The 12700-nt window shown below is 35.2% G+C and overlaps 1 protein-coding gene across 5 annotated transcripts in view; it reads left to right on the top strand.

Moving 5' to 3' along the window:
- Positions 1–53: 53 nt before the first annotated feature.
- PLAG1 (PLAG1 zinc finger) overlaps positions 54–12700 on the top strand; it is a 43320-nt gene continuing 30673 nt past the window's right edge. For all 5 annotated transcript variants that reach the window (XM_045181516.2, XM_045181515.2, XM_045181518.2 and 2 more), the window contains exon 1: positions 54–250. The gene's annotated coding sequence lies outside the window, so the exon portion shown is untranslated. The remainder of the gene's footprint in view (positions 251–12700) is intronic.

Below are 12700 nucleotides of genomic sequence, written 5' to 3' on the forward strand. Positions count from 1 at the left end.
GGCTGAGCAGGCCCGGGGAGGCGGTGGTGGGCGCGACGTCGGCGGCAGCAGCGGCGGCGGCGGCAGCGGCAGCTGCAAGTTGGGCTGCAGGGGCAGCGCATACACTACAATGGCTGCTGGAAAGAGGCGTAAGGAAACAATTTCCAGGCCCGCCGCGTCCAGCCCGAAATATGAGAAAAAAATTATTAGAAATTCCGCGGGCGGTGTAAAGGCGGCGGACGGGCCGGAGGGAGGATGTTAAAGCTCCGCGGTGAGTTCTCCCGGGATCCGGGGCGGCGGAGAGGCGTTTAGCGGGAGAAATATCAGGGTTATTTAAATTATGGGACTAGCCGAGGGGGCAGAGGAGCAGCGGCGGCGGCAGAAGGAGGAAAAGTTTGTGCTACTCTCAGCCCCTGCTCAGGACCCCAGAGAGAAAAATAATAATAAAAAATAAAATAAAATAATTAATTGAGGGTGTGAGGACTCCCGAAGTCGCTTCTGACAGGGCGGGGGGCGATGCGGCTGGAGACCCAAAGGTGAGGTCGGTGGGAAAAAAAAAAAAAACCCTTTATTCAGGGTCTGGAAAGTTTGAAAAGTTTTCCTCCTCCTCCTCCTCCTCCTCCTCTCTGGTGCTGTGAATATTGTGACAGCGGCAGCGGCAGCAGCGAGAGCGGAAGACATTAGAGACCCGAAAAATAAGGGAAAAATTAATATAAATTCAGTTTTGAGAGTAAACTCTCCGCATTTTCCACCAAAACATCCCGGGGGAAGGTCGCTTCCCAAAGGGCCTGGCGGAAACCCGCAGTCGGCAATATTTGGGGGGCACTTTGAGTGACTTGGGGTAACTTTGCCCCTTTTTCAAAAGAGGTTTTTCTTTTTGGGAGAAATGAATTTGTTTTTGCCCTTTCCTCAGGTGGGCGAGTCGGGGTCCGGGTGCGGGGTCTTCAGGGAGGTGTGAACCCTGGATGTGTGGCTGCGAGGGCGGGGGATAGGGGGAGGGGGTGCTAAATGAAAGCAGGAGATCTGCACAGAGCAGGGACAGCTTGTTGTCAGTATCATAAACAACCAAAATGGAGGGAGAACTCAGGCATATAACCAAATAAAAATTTTAAAAAAATCGCAAAAAATCCCTAAAAATCCGGGATGCTCCCCCTTTTCTCGCTAAAGGTAAAAGTATGAACCGCCTTTCCCCTGAAGTCCATTTTGACTTTGCAGGGACCAAGGAGTTAATATTTATTTATTTTTTAAAACTTTCGAAGGGCAAAAGCCTTTTATAACTCAACCGACAATGAGAAAACGTGAAAATCCGATGCAAGAGAAGGAGGGGGAGGGAGGGGGGAGATGGTAGAGCAGAAACTGCTAAACTTATTGGTAATGTGGACTGATCTGAGATAAGATAAACACTATATTTGCTATTTTATAACTCTCTTAATGATCTTTGCGGTTTGGGGGGGGGAGTTTGGTGGGAAAAAAAAGTGATGCCATTTTTCTTAAGAGAGTTAATGTGTGTGATTGGAAGAATAAACCTTTCTGGCTTTAGATTGCATTTTCGTCGCATTTATGCTTCAGGTTTTGTTAGTGGCTCCCTCCTTTCTTTAAACTAGGCTGTACAGAGGAGGGGTAGAGAGGTGATGTTGCACTGAGAGGCTGGAGTACGAGACTGGAGCACCTTTTTGGGAGGGGTGGGGAGTTGCTTGGCTTCTGCCTTCCTGACACGTTTGCTTCACCTGTTCATCCTCAGTTAAGAATGTTGAGCTGAGGTTTTCTGGTTTTATGTATATAAAAGCATGGTGCCTCTTGCATCACATTGAAGTTAATGGGAAAGTGCTGCTGATGTTGGTTCCACGTGGGATATGGGACAGAGCACGGCATTTTAAAGGGACAGCTTCTCTTTTCCTATGGTTTTCATCACCTACACAGAATCACTGTATGAGGACCAAGAGAAGAGGTGCTGGGAGGGTGTGTGGTGATGGAAGAGCCTTCTTTCCATTACTCAAGTGCGCCCACCTTTAGGAGTGATGGAGGGAACGGAGGGATAAACAAACTCAACAGAAGATAGATATTATATAGATTAGTTTGTTTCCAAATTGTTCTTTTGTGTAATAAGCCCTCCCAAGAACTTTTCATGTTACATTGCTTTGCTTTGGAAGCTGATTTTGGAAGGAATTGTGGAAAAATGGAAATAGTTTAAGGTGTGTGGTGTAATGGTATAGCATTATTGAACAGTTATGAATTCTGTGCAGTGAGATCAAAGAGCTGTGTATGCCCATAATGTGAATTTACAGCCATTTTGTAAAATGCTGTAAAATTCCTAATATTCAATTTGGCTTAAGGTACAATGAGGACTTCTGGTTGAAAACTGTAGGCAGAGTGATGGAGATTGTTTAACACTGCAAGCAGTAAGCATTTCTTTAAGGAAAAAAAAGCACATAAACCAACACTATGGAAAAGTTTACGTATACCCATTTTTAAAGCCCATCCTATACATGTGCTGTAACTCTGTGCCTTGAATTTACAAGATTTTTTAATCCTGAGACCTATCAGTTTGTATCTTTTAAGTTAATTTATTTGTTACTTAACAAAAAAAAAGTTTACTGAGCATAAACTACTGTTGCCTCTAATGGGTTAGACTTCTGCAATATTTTCAAAATTTAAAATATATAAATTATTAGTTGTATTCTATTTGGGATTAAAGTTAATCTTGAATAAAAATTACTTGCGTACCGTTTTCCACAGGTATATGGAATTTCTAGAATAAGTGCCTATTTTCCTTTGTTTTTATGATTTCTAGAAATGGATTAAAATAGAGCTGAATTTTTAGACTTCTTATTAAGAATATTTTTTCTTGCCATACTGTACAAACAGATTATTATTTTGGAGTCCACTGTATGTTAACTTGTGTTCACAACTGAGCTCTTAGCTGCACCTTGGTGTAAATACCTCTCAAACAGCATTACATGAGTGTACTATTTAAGTACATCATAGTGGTTTCTGATTTTGGAAACAATTACAACTTTATAAGAACTCATTAAAAATTAATCCCATGTTAAATCAAAATTGATTGGGAAGTGATTAAACTATCAATGCAGAAGAGAAACTTTCTTCCTCCTCCCAGCAGTCTTCTTTTCAAAGATTTCAGAATGTTACTAATAGTTATAAAACCTTTGAAGTTCATCTCACATTTTTATTGTATTTTGGCTCAAGACAGTTATGTTGACTATAAGTAGTCAGAATTAGTCTATGTATTTAAAATGAATGAGTCTTTCAGATCTTGAATGGTCGCCTCTTTGACAAACCAGATAGTGTCAATGGATTCAATTTCTGTAAAAGTGAAGGAAAAGTATTTTTTCCAATTATTTTAGACCATTGAGTTAATCAGGTTGTTTGGACACTTCAAGTTATGGTTATTGTCACCCTAAATAAAAGTGCTGGTATTATGGGTTTTCTTCTCTCAGAAAAGGTGATACAAAACTTTCTTCAGGTTTGGGTTTGACATAACTAGTTAGTTGTCTGAATTAGAAAATGAACTCTCAGTGCACAAGTATAAAATCTGTAATTCCTTAGAGAGTCTTTAGATAGGGCACAGCACAATATCTAATTTGAATTTGTTGTATTGAGCTTTTTTAATGCCATAGAAATCTGCCTGTTGAACATGTTTTTTCTGAATCTTCAATTAAATTATATCAATTTACCGAAATAATCTTAGGATATTGTATGCTCAAAATCTTTACATCAGTTCAAATGAGAGAAACCTCATACATTGAGATTCTTATTTGAAATTTGTATGTCTAATTTTGCTATTAGAAATTTTATAAGGAATTTAGCTGCTGTGGAAAATGACATAAATGTGGACTAATACTGATAAAATTCTACATATGTATATTTATTATAGCCAAACTATTTAATAAACAGACATCTTACAGCTAAATAAATGAATTTGCTTTTGTTAATATAGTTTAAAATTTTTATGGATGCTTTGTGTGGTTTAATGCTGTACAAAGGTAGAGGGGTTTCCTTCATTTTTAACAGAATACTGGTTGTTACTATATACATTTTGTTTTGGTATTCTGGAAATTTCCTTCCTCAGGATTAAATTGTTATTTGGTAAATTAAATGTAATCTGCTTGTCTTTGAGATCTGAAAAGCCAGATAACTGAAACACATCTATAACTATCTTTGAAGTTTTGTTTCAATAATCATTTGGCTCTTGAGCTGTGTAATCAAAATATTGGTTTCTTCTAGGAATGTATTAATTTTTTTATTTACAATACTGTTCTTTGTAAAAGTAAGATATATGAAAAATTGCCTGTTACACACACACACACATTCACACTTAAGAAAAAAAAAAGTTTTACTGAATAACTTTATCTCTACTGCCTGGAATACTTGTTCTTTTTGATGTGTTTCCAAATGTATAAGAAAAAAAATAATTTTTGTTCTCTTTATATTGATAATATCTTAGATTCTTTAGTTATTTGAATAAGGGAAGAGTTTGAAAAGAAGGAAAAAACAACTGAATCTGTTCAACAAACTCCAAGATATGAATATGTTAAAGGTAAAAGGGCTAGAAATTGTCCTTTTAGCCATCTTTGAAATGTTTTAAGAACCTGACAAACACCTTTTGTGAAACTTCTAATACAGAGTACTTTGAAAATATATCAGACATAGCAAAGAAACAAAAGTGGACCTTTAATTTCTTTAATTTTAAGAGAATTAATGTAGGCAGCATATTTAACCAATTAGTAAGTATTTAGGTAGCCTTGGCAAAGTATTTACAAATACGTTAAATGTGAGGGCAGAGTACACTGGATTGATGAACTTTAAAGTTAATTATGATTTTAGTGTTCATGCATAGGAATTCTTTTCCATTTTATGATAACACCACTTTGGAGGTAACTAATTTTTATTTTTTGTATCTGCTTTATAACTTCATTTTTTTTTTAACTCCTGAACCTGCCATCCTCTGTGTTACTACTTTTATAACAGGACAACTTTCATATCTCATTAACAAATTTAATTTTTAAATATAATTTGAGAAGTTAAATGAAAATTTCTAGATCATATTTTATAAAAAGTATTGGTGTATAGTTACTAATGTTTGAAGTTATAAGAAAGATACATGAATGAAAGCCTAGTAGAAGTTATTACAGAGGTATAATTTGATTTTTACTTTTGAATCGTTTGGCCTGATGCCCAGAGGTTTGCATTCTACTCGGTGTATACACCTGTCCCTGCCTCCTCTTTCCAGGGTGGTATTGACAAGGCTGTGGTGATGTAGAACTACCAAGGGTGCTGTGATATTTTTGTTTTCTGATTTTGTGTGTTGTTATTAAGGTGCACAGGTTTTTGTTCTTTTTTTGTTAATGCTTATGAGAAAACAAAAACCCATTTTTGCAGAACAGAAATAATATCTCATTTTTTAAAAGTGAAGTAGTGTGATACTACATGAAAATTGTTAGTATTTAAAAGTCCCAGAATATCTTGTAAACAGAGTTACTGCAGGATCACGGTATTAAACTAACCACAGTATGTGTTGGGAATTTGAGATGACTGCCTCAGAAATGTGTGTGTGCATGTAGGAGTGAACTTAGGAAATTATGTCTTAGAGTTAATAGGATAAGCAATTTGCTTGAAATGTTTCCTTGCATTTTTTAAAGTAAAAACTGTATCTAAAAATGTAGAAACCCTAGAAGTGTGAAGGTGTTAGAAAGCAAAAATGTTTTTTCTAATGCCTTTTAAAAGTAAGAATTTTTTGTAATGAAAGTATATATAAAGCTTAAGTATGGCTAAAGTGCCCAAAATCGATGGGAAAGAACTTGGTGGGTAAGAATTTCAGACTCAAATAAAACTCATGTTAAATTTAAAATGTGACTTATTTTGATAAAGAATAACTAACTAAAAAAGCAAAAATAATAAATTCCCTCCCAAATATGAGTGATAATTGGCATAAACTATAAGTATTTTGATACAAATTACTCATTTTATGATGACCTTTTAAAAATTGATTCCCCCAAAGCCTTTCCTCTATATCTTTGTAGATTTGAATTAAACTAAATTACATTCTAAGCATAATTTGTAGTGGTTATTAATTTTTAAATAAGGAAAAATAATTTTCTGCTATTTTTAAAAGATTTTAAAAATTATTTTAAAAGTATACCTAAGGGAAGTATTCTGAAAAATCTTAAAAACTATTGAAAATTATTTTCTTCATTCTTCATTAGAAAGTTTAAAGCTTTTTATTAAGTTAATGAAATACATTTTAAAACCTCAGTCTAAGAGCAGGGGACTTTGTGCATTTTGTTAGGGCAAATTAAAGTCATTTCTTTCAGACTTAATAACATTTAAAAAACTTTTCACAAGTTATAGATAAAAATATTCACCAATAAAGTTCTTATCCTCTGGAATGTTTTTAGGTGTATGCTGATGATAAGAGAAATTGTCCTTCTCATTTATTAATTAGTAATTCATTTTCTGAAGGAGAATCTAGACTTATTATACCATTACATTCAAGAGTAGAAGTTTCCTTTAATATTAGAAAATATTCTGAGGGAAGAGGAGGCATCTTTTCTTAAAGGGAGACTGAGTCCTCTACAGATTGTTTATGATTTGCCATTGCAAAGTCTTGAACTCTTTTTTGAGTGTAAGAGACTCATTTAGTCTTTCAGTTATTAAATATTAGAATTATTGTCTCAAACCAATATTGAAATTTCACATGGGCATATTGATTATTTATGATATTCTGTCTTTAAGTTTCTGAGCATGGGAACATTCATTATCAAATTAAATGCTACAACTAAAGGGCTGTCATTTGACTTTTTTTAAAATTATATCTTTTAATTAATAGTTAGACATTAGAGCCTTTAGTTTTGATATATATTTTTTGGAGACTTTTAAACTAGAAATCAATTAGAGAAATGGGACTTACCTCCTTTGGCTAAAAGATGAAATTAAAAAATGTTTTAATTTTATTCACTTGAAGATACGTTAGCAAAAAAATTGGTTCAGTTGTTCTTCATCAGGAGAATTTTAAGAACTTGAACCTGAAAGCTTAAGGTAGTTCAAATGTGCAGATTCAAAATAGCATATTTGAATTTTAGTCTGCTAGATTTTCTCAACTTGATTTTATTTTCTCATATTGTCTTAACACTGGAATTACATAGAGCCCACTCTTCATCATATCACACAAGGCTTATAATAATAACTTTTATTTTTATCAACTTTAGGCAATAAAATGAAAATACTGTTTTATATAAGAATACATTCCCTCTTCTTAAGCTACTTTTTGCATTTCCTAAATATAATTTTTAACTGTTTCATTCCAAAAAAGAGAAAATAGATCCTTTAAAACTAAATTTGTTCTAAATTTACAGTTTATAAGAGAGTTGTCACTTTATATATTTGGATAAGATCTATTATAACTTTAAAAATAAATGTTAATATGACCAGAATATCTGGTGATAAGTTACATCTCAAACATGAATTCGTTTTCCTTATATTTCTAAAATTATTTTCTAAATAAATCTGAGAAAATGTTTTTCATGTGTTTTTTAATTTGTTGTCTGAGGTAATTTAATTCAGTAAAATTTTAATCTCCATTATATTTCTCATCTAATATTAATAGTACTTTATTTGAAAATCACTAAATACATACATAGGGTTTTAGCACTAATACAGAATTAGACATATAGTAAAATAGGTAGGTTAATTAGCCTGAGAGAGGTGGAAGCAGCCCTAATAAGTAGTTCTTATTTGGAAGAGTTTAAAATGTTTCAAAGAAGGAAGGTGCCTATGAGTTTAGAGCACACCTCTGACAGCAGTTGGTGATATTTTATGCTGTTCTTTTTCTGCTTTGTAAAATTTGAGCATCCTCAGTGCTACTGTCATGCAAACCAGTAACTGATTTAACCATGCCCTGTAACCATGCCCTGTGTAAAATGCATGTACCAGGTTTAGTTTTTAATGTAATTTGCTTTAGTTTACTTTTAAGACAAAAGGTATAAGACATATTTCTTAGCAATAATTTGGCATGTCACATTTTAAAAGATGTTGCATATAAAATATATTATCATAATAAGTTACCCAAATCAAAACTAAAGTAAACTATCAAGTAACAGATTTAATTATACACAGAATGGAAGTTTTAAGTATTTATCTGGATAACTTGATATACTGCTGAAATGTAGGGAATTTTAGTTGAAAGTTGTCTTTGTACCTGAATCTATTTTTGTATGCCTAGAAGTTTGTAAACAAAGTGAATGCATATAAAACGTCTATCAGCTTGTAGAAGTTCCTGAACATCTGTCCTTTGACAATTAATGAAAATATATATTTCAAACATATGGACTAAATTACTTCAAAAATAACACATTCAATTATTTCAGGTATTTTTCAAAGTAAAGTGGTGGTGAATGAGTTAGCCCTGTTTTATGTACATCAATTGAATATCCATTGCATTTGAAAATTTTAATCATTAAGAATTTAATAGTACTAGGGATATTTTAGTTTGTTTAAAGTAGTTTTACAGATGTTTTCCTTAAAAGTAATTCTTTTTAGACATTTTAACCTGATTAAGATAGTTATAAAACTTTAACTGCTTTTATTTAATAAGAGCATTTGTGTTCCCAAGATCATGTTATTCTTTAAAAAAGTCCTAGCTTGCAGCACTTTTAATCATAGCTTGGGTTTTTTAAAATACATATTATACATCCAAGTGTTCTATTCAAACATTGGCTCTGGTGTAGTGCTTGAATTTGATCACGTTCAGTTCACCTTTTATCAGTCAGTTCAGGAAGGGGAAGAGAGGAGGCAATTGGTTTTAAGAGAAGTGCAATTGATCACATTCAGAGACTGACTCATATGAGCTTTTCTAAAATGCATGATACTTCTGCCAGAATTAAAAGGAATTTCTTAATTAAAACCAAAATACCCGTGTGTTTAAGAAGAGTGTTCATAATCAGATTGCAGGCACACTTGAATGCCTGCCTTGGCCATTCCAAGTGTTCTGCTGTTTGCAAGCATTTTGTTCTCAGTGCTGCCACCCTGTGTATGGCAGTGCCTAAGCACTGAATGCACTAATTTCTGTGCTTTTTATCAAGCGATTACGTCCAAAACCCCTTCTGGAAAATAAGCATATATATTACAATAAATTTAAAAGATATTTTGGTATACTCTGCTTCTGCGACTAATGCTGTACTAAATCAAGGTTTTTTTTTAAAGTTACACAGCACAGAAGTATTGTATTCAATAGCTCAAAATGAAATTTGTGACTTTTAAAAGGTAAAATACCTTTATCTGTTTTATCTGCCCTTTCACTAAAATAAGGTGGAATTAGACTAGTACTTTAAATATGGCTTAACATAGATCAAATAAGAAAGTGCAGGTTTGGGTCATTTAAAAATATGAGAGATATTATAAGATTTGTTTTAAACAAGTTTTAGTTAAAAAGTTCTCTCTATAAAAGCAAAACCAAAAATAAGCACAAAAAAGAGACTGTTTCCATTTAAAAGAAAAAGAAACCTAACTTGATTGGTTAAATTATTCCCTGAATCATTAGCCAACATGACTTTCAAATTATATCACCCAAAATATTTTGAGTATTGATACTAAGTGTTAGCCCTAAAATAGTCTGTCTGGATAGCAATCTTTGCTTTTTGCCTATATTATCTTATTAAATTTTTACAGTAATCTTGTGAGATAGGAAGTGGAGGCATAATGTGTATGCAAGGAATAATGACTTCAGAAACTGGAATTCTTTCACTTTTTATAAGTAAGTCTTTAGAATGGACAGGCCATAGAAGCTACATAGAATACATTAACTTGCTAGTATAAACCGAAATTTTATTCATGTTGAAGTTAACGTTTATTTTAAAAATCAATTTGTTGTAAAAATAAAATTTTTCTGTCATAAAGTTGACACTAAGTAACTCGAGTTAGGAGGTGCTGCATGTCTACTTATTTATCAGATATACATGAGAATTGGGGGAATTTATAAACTTACTAAGATACAGGAGATATTTTTAAAGATGTAAACCTAAGCTTTGTTTTATAGAATTTAATGATCTTAAATAGGTACGGATTTTGTTTCATTTTTCAGTTTTTGCTTTAAAACAAATCTATAGCAAAACCATCTGATTTCAGAATAATAAGCATCTCTTTTTGCATTTTTTATGGTTTTAGTTGAATAAACTATAATTCTGTATTGTGACTATTGAAAATATTATTTAGTTTGTTTCATTTTAGATGTTAGGCTTTCAAGATGGAAATGTCACTGATGGTCTTGCCACTTAGGATAATGGAAACAATTTAATACAGTATATGACATCATCCCAATTACTCCAGAATTCCAAATTAAGTCCAAATCTCTGTTTTGTTGTTCATGTACTTATCTCCTTAAGTTTAGGGGATTTAGAGATGCCCCTCATTTGACTGTGGCTGTCCCTTTGACTTTGGCCCATTCTCCCTGCAATGCTCTTCTCACATTCCTGTCCACTTCTTAGCTGTCTTCTAAGTGTCATATCAAACCATCTTCTTTTGGAAGTTTCTTTATTCTTACTCCAGATTGGAGCCAGAAAGGAGGAGAGAACCTTCTGCCCCACTTAGGGTACTTATATTTGCTTTCTACTTTTTCTTTTCTTTCTTTTCTTTTTCTTTCTCTCTCTTTCCTTTTGGATGATAGGTTAGTGTATGAAAGAAATCACAAAGCCATGTATTTTTAAATGCAAAATGAGTATTTCAGACTATGAAAACTATAGGTATTCAAGGGAAGAAGAGGTGGAACTTGAGGTGGACTTCAGACAAGGCTTTTGGTAGGAATAGGCAGAAAGAAGTGGGGATAGTCAGGTGAAATGCATGGTTTCAGCAGAGGCAGAAATGTACTTCTTGTCTATGGCCATCAAGAAGACCAGTCTGACTGGAGAGGATGGTTTGTTAGGGAGCAGTCAAGGTAAGACCAGAAAGGTATGCTAAGGCCTGATTGTGAACAACCTTGATTGACATCCTGAGGAGTTTGCACGCTATGCTATAGAACGCATTGTAACTTTTTGAGCAGTAAAGGGTAAGCTAGGCAAATTAAGTTGATTTGGAATCCAGAATAAATTGAGCTCATGAATATGAGACCAGAAGTTACAGAAATGTTAATATAATCCAGATTTGAAGTGGTAGTTCATTGCTGCATAGATGATTCAGATTTTATCACCAAGCCCATTCTCACTGTCAAGTTCAAAGCTTGTATACAGCAGGTCCTCGGATAATATCGTTCCGTTCAATGCCATTTTGTTATAACATTGATGAGTTACTGTAGGAACTTAACTCTTGTTGATATCAACTAGTGTATGGTAAAATTGATTTCCTTATATGTTGTTTCACTTAAAAGTCACAGAACCTGTCACCAATATTTAATAAAGATTTACTGTATATTTTCAAGGACTTCTTTATCAGGACCGTGGTGACACAATTGCCTTTTCTACATTCAGCTGGAACTTGTGTTGCTTAGGTTTAGTACTTTTATTGTGGAGACCTAAATGAGGTGGACACATAGAGGAAGGGGCAGTTTATACCAACAGGTGAATATGATTCACAAAGGAAGGTGGTCCTAGAGCAGGGAGTGGGAGGGGAAAACTAAGAACAAGGAAAGGATGACTGGCGTCGTCGTGCAGCACATGCTGGGTCCTCTTCTGTAGCTGGAGGGTTAGGGTATGTGGAGTGAGCAGAATGATGGCAGATGAGGCTAGAAGAGGAGACTGGGGCCAGGATGTATTGGACATTGATTACCACACTGAAGGGTTTTCATGCTATGGAGAGAGGGACCCACTGAGATTCAAAGCTGGGTCTTCGGTGATAACAAAGCCACTGTTTTAGTTGTGTGTCCATTCTCAGTACCTTCGTTCAGTTCTCTCATCAGTATCCTCAGCGCTTGGTTGCACGTCTGGGAGAGTTGGTCTGGTTAGGGAGCCTGGGCCCCATGGTCTTGAAAACCATACATTATTGAGGTTGCTGGAGCCAACCTGTTTCTCCAGCCCACTCATCCCTCCCATCCTGGCGTCGCCCATCTCTTGCTTTCCACCTGCAAAATATGCTTAAATCTTCACTTATCAAAAACCAATACTATAGAAGACCTTTGCCTTCATCCCTCCCCCCTCCATAAATATCTTTCTCCCATCGGTGCCAAACTCTCTAGAAGAGTAGTCTGTGTCAAGTTCTGTTGTCTTCATCTCCTCTTTAACCCATCCTGCCCCTCCTTGTATTCTGTTTGAAGAGAGCATCCATCTGTAGCAAACCCAGATGCAAACCCAGTAGCATATTTTCCCTTTTTCTACTCGGCCTTTCTGCAGTACTTGACACCTTTCCTGCTCTTCTGGCCCTGCTCCTCTTCCAGCACCTCCTTTGCATTCACCTTTGATTGTGCCGGTTCTTCTGCCTGTCCCCGATGACCAGCATTTTGGCATTTTCTAGGGCTTGCAGGGTTCCCTGGCCCACCACCTCTCCTCTCTCAGTGTACACTTTTCCTGAGCACTGCTGCTTCTCCTGTGTTCTCTTTGCCTTGCAGCTTCGTTCTCAGAGAGCCTCAGTCCTGACCATTCTGCTGGGTCTCCGTGCCTGTTTTTCCGTGTACACGAATGTCTCCACATCTGTGTACAGGACACCGTTCCTTCCTCCTGTTAGTCAGAGTGCCTGTCGGGGGTCAGGTACTACACCAGACACAAAGGCAGATCCCACCCTCAGT

Source organism: Desmodus rotundus, chromosome 8 (genome assembly GCF_022682495.2).
Source record: "Desmodus rotundus isolate HL8 chromosome 8, HLdesRot8A.1, whole genome shotgun sequence".
Classification (NCBI taxonomy): Eukaryota; Metazoa; Chordata; class Mammalia; order Chiroptera; family Phyllostomidae; genus Desmodus; species Desmodus rotundus.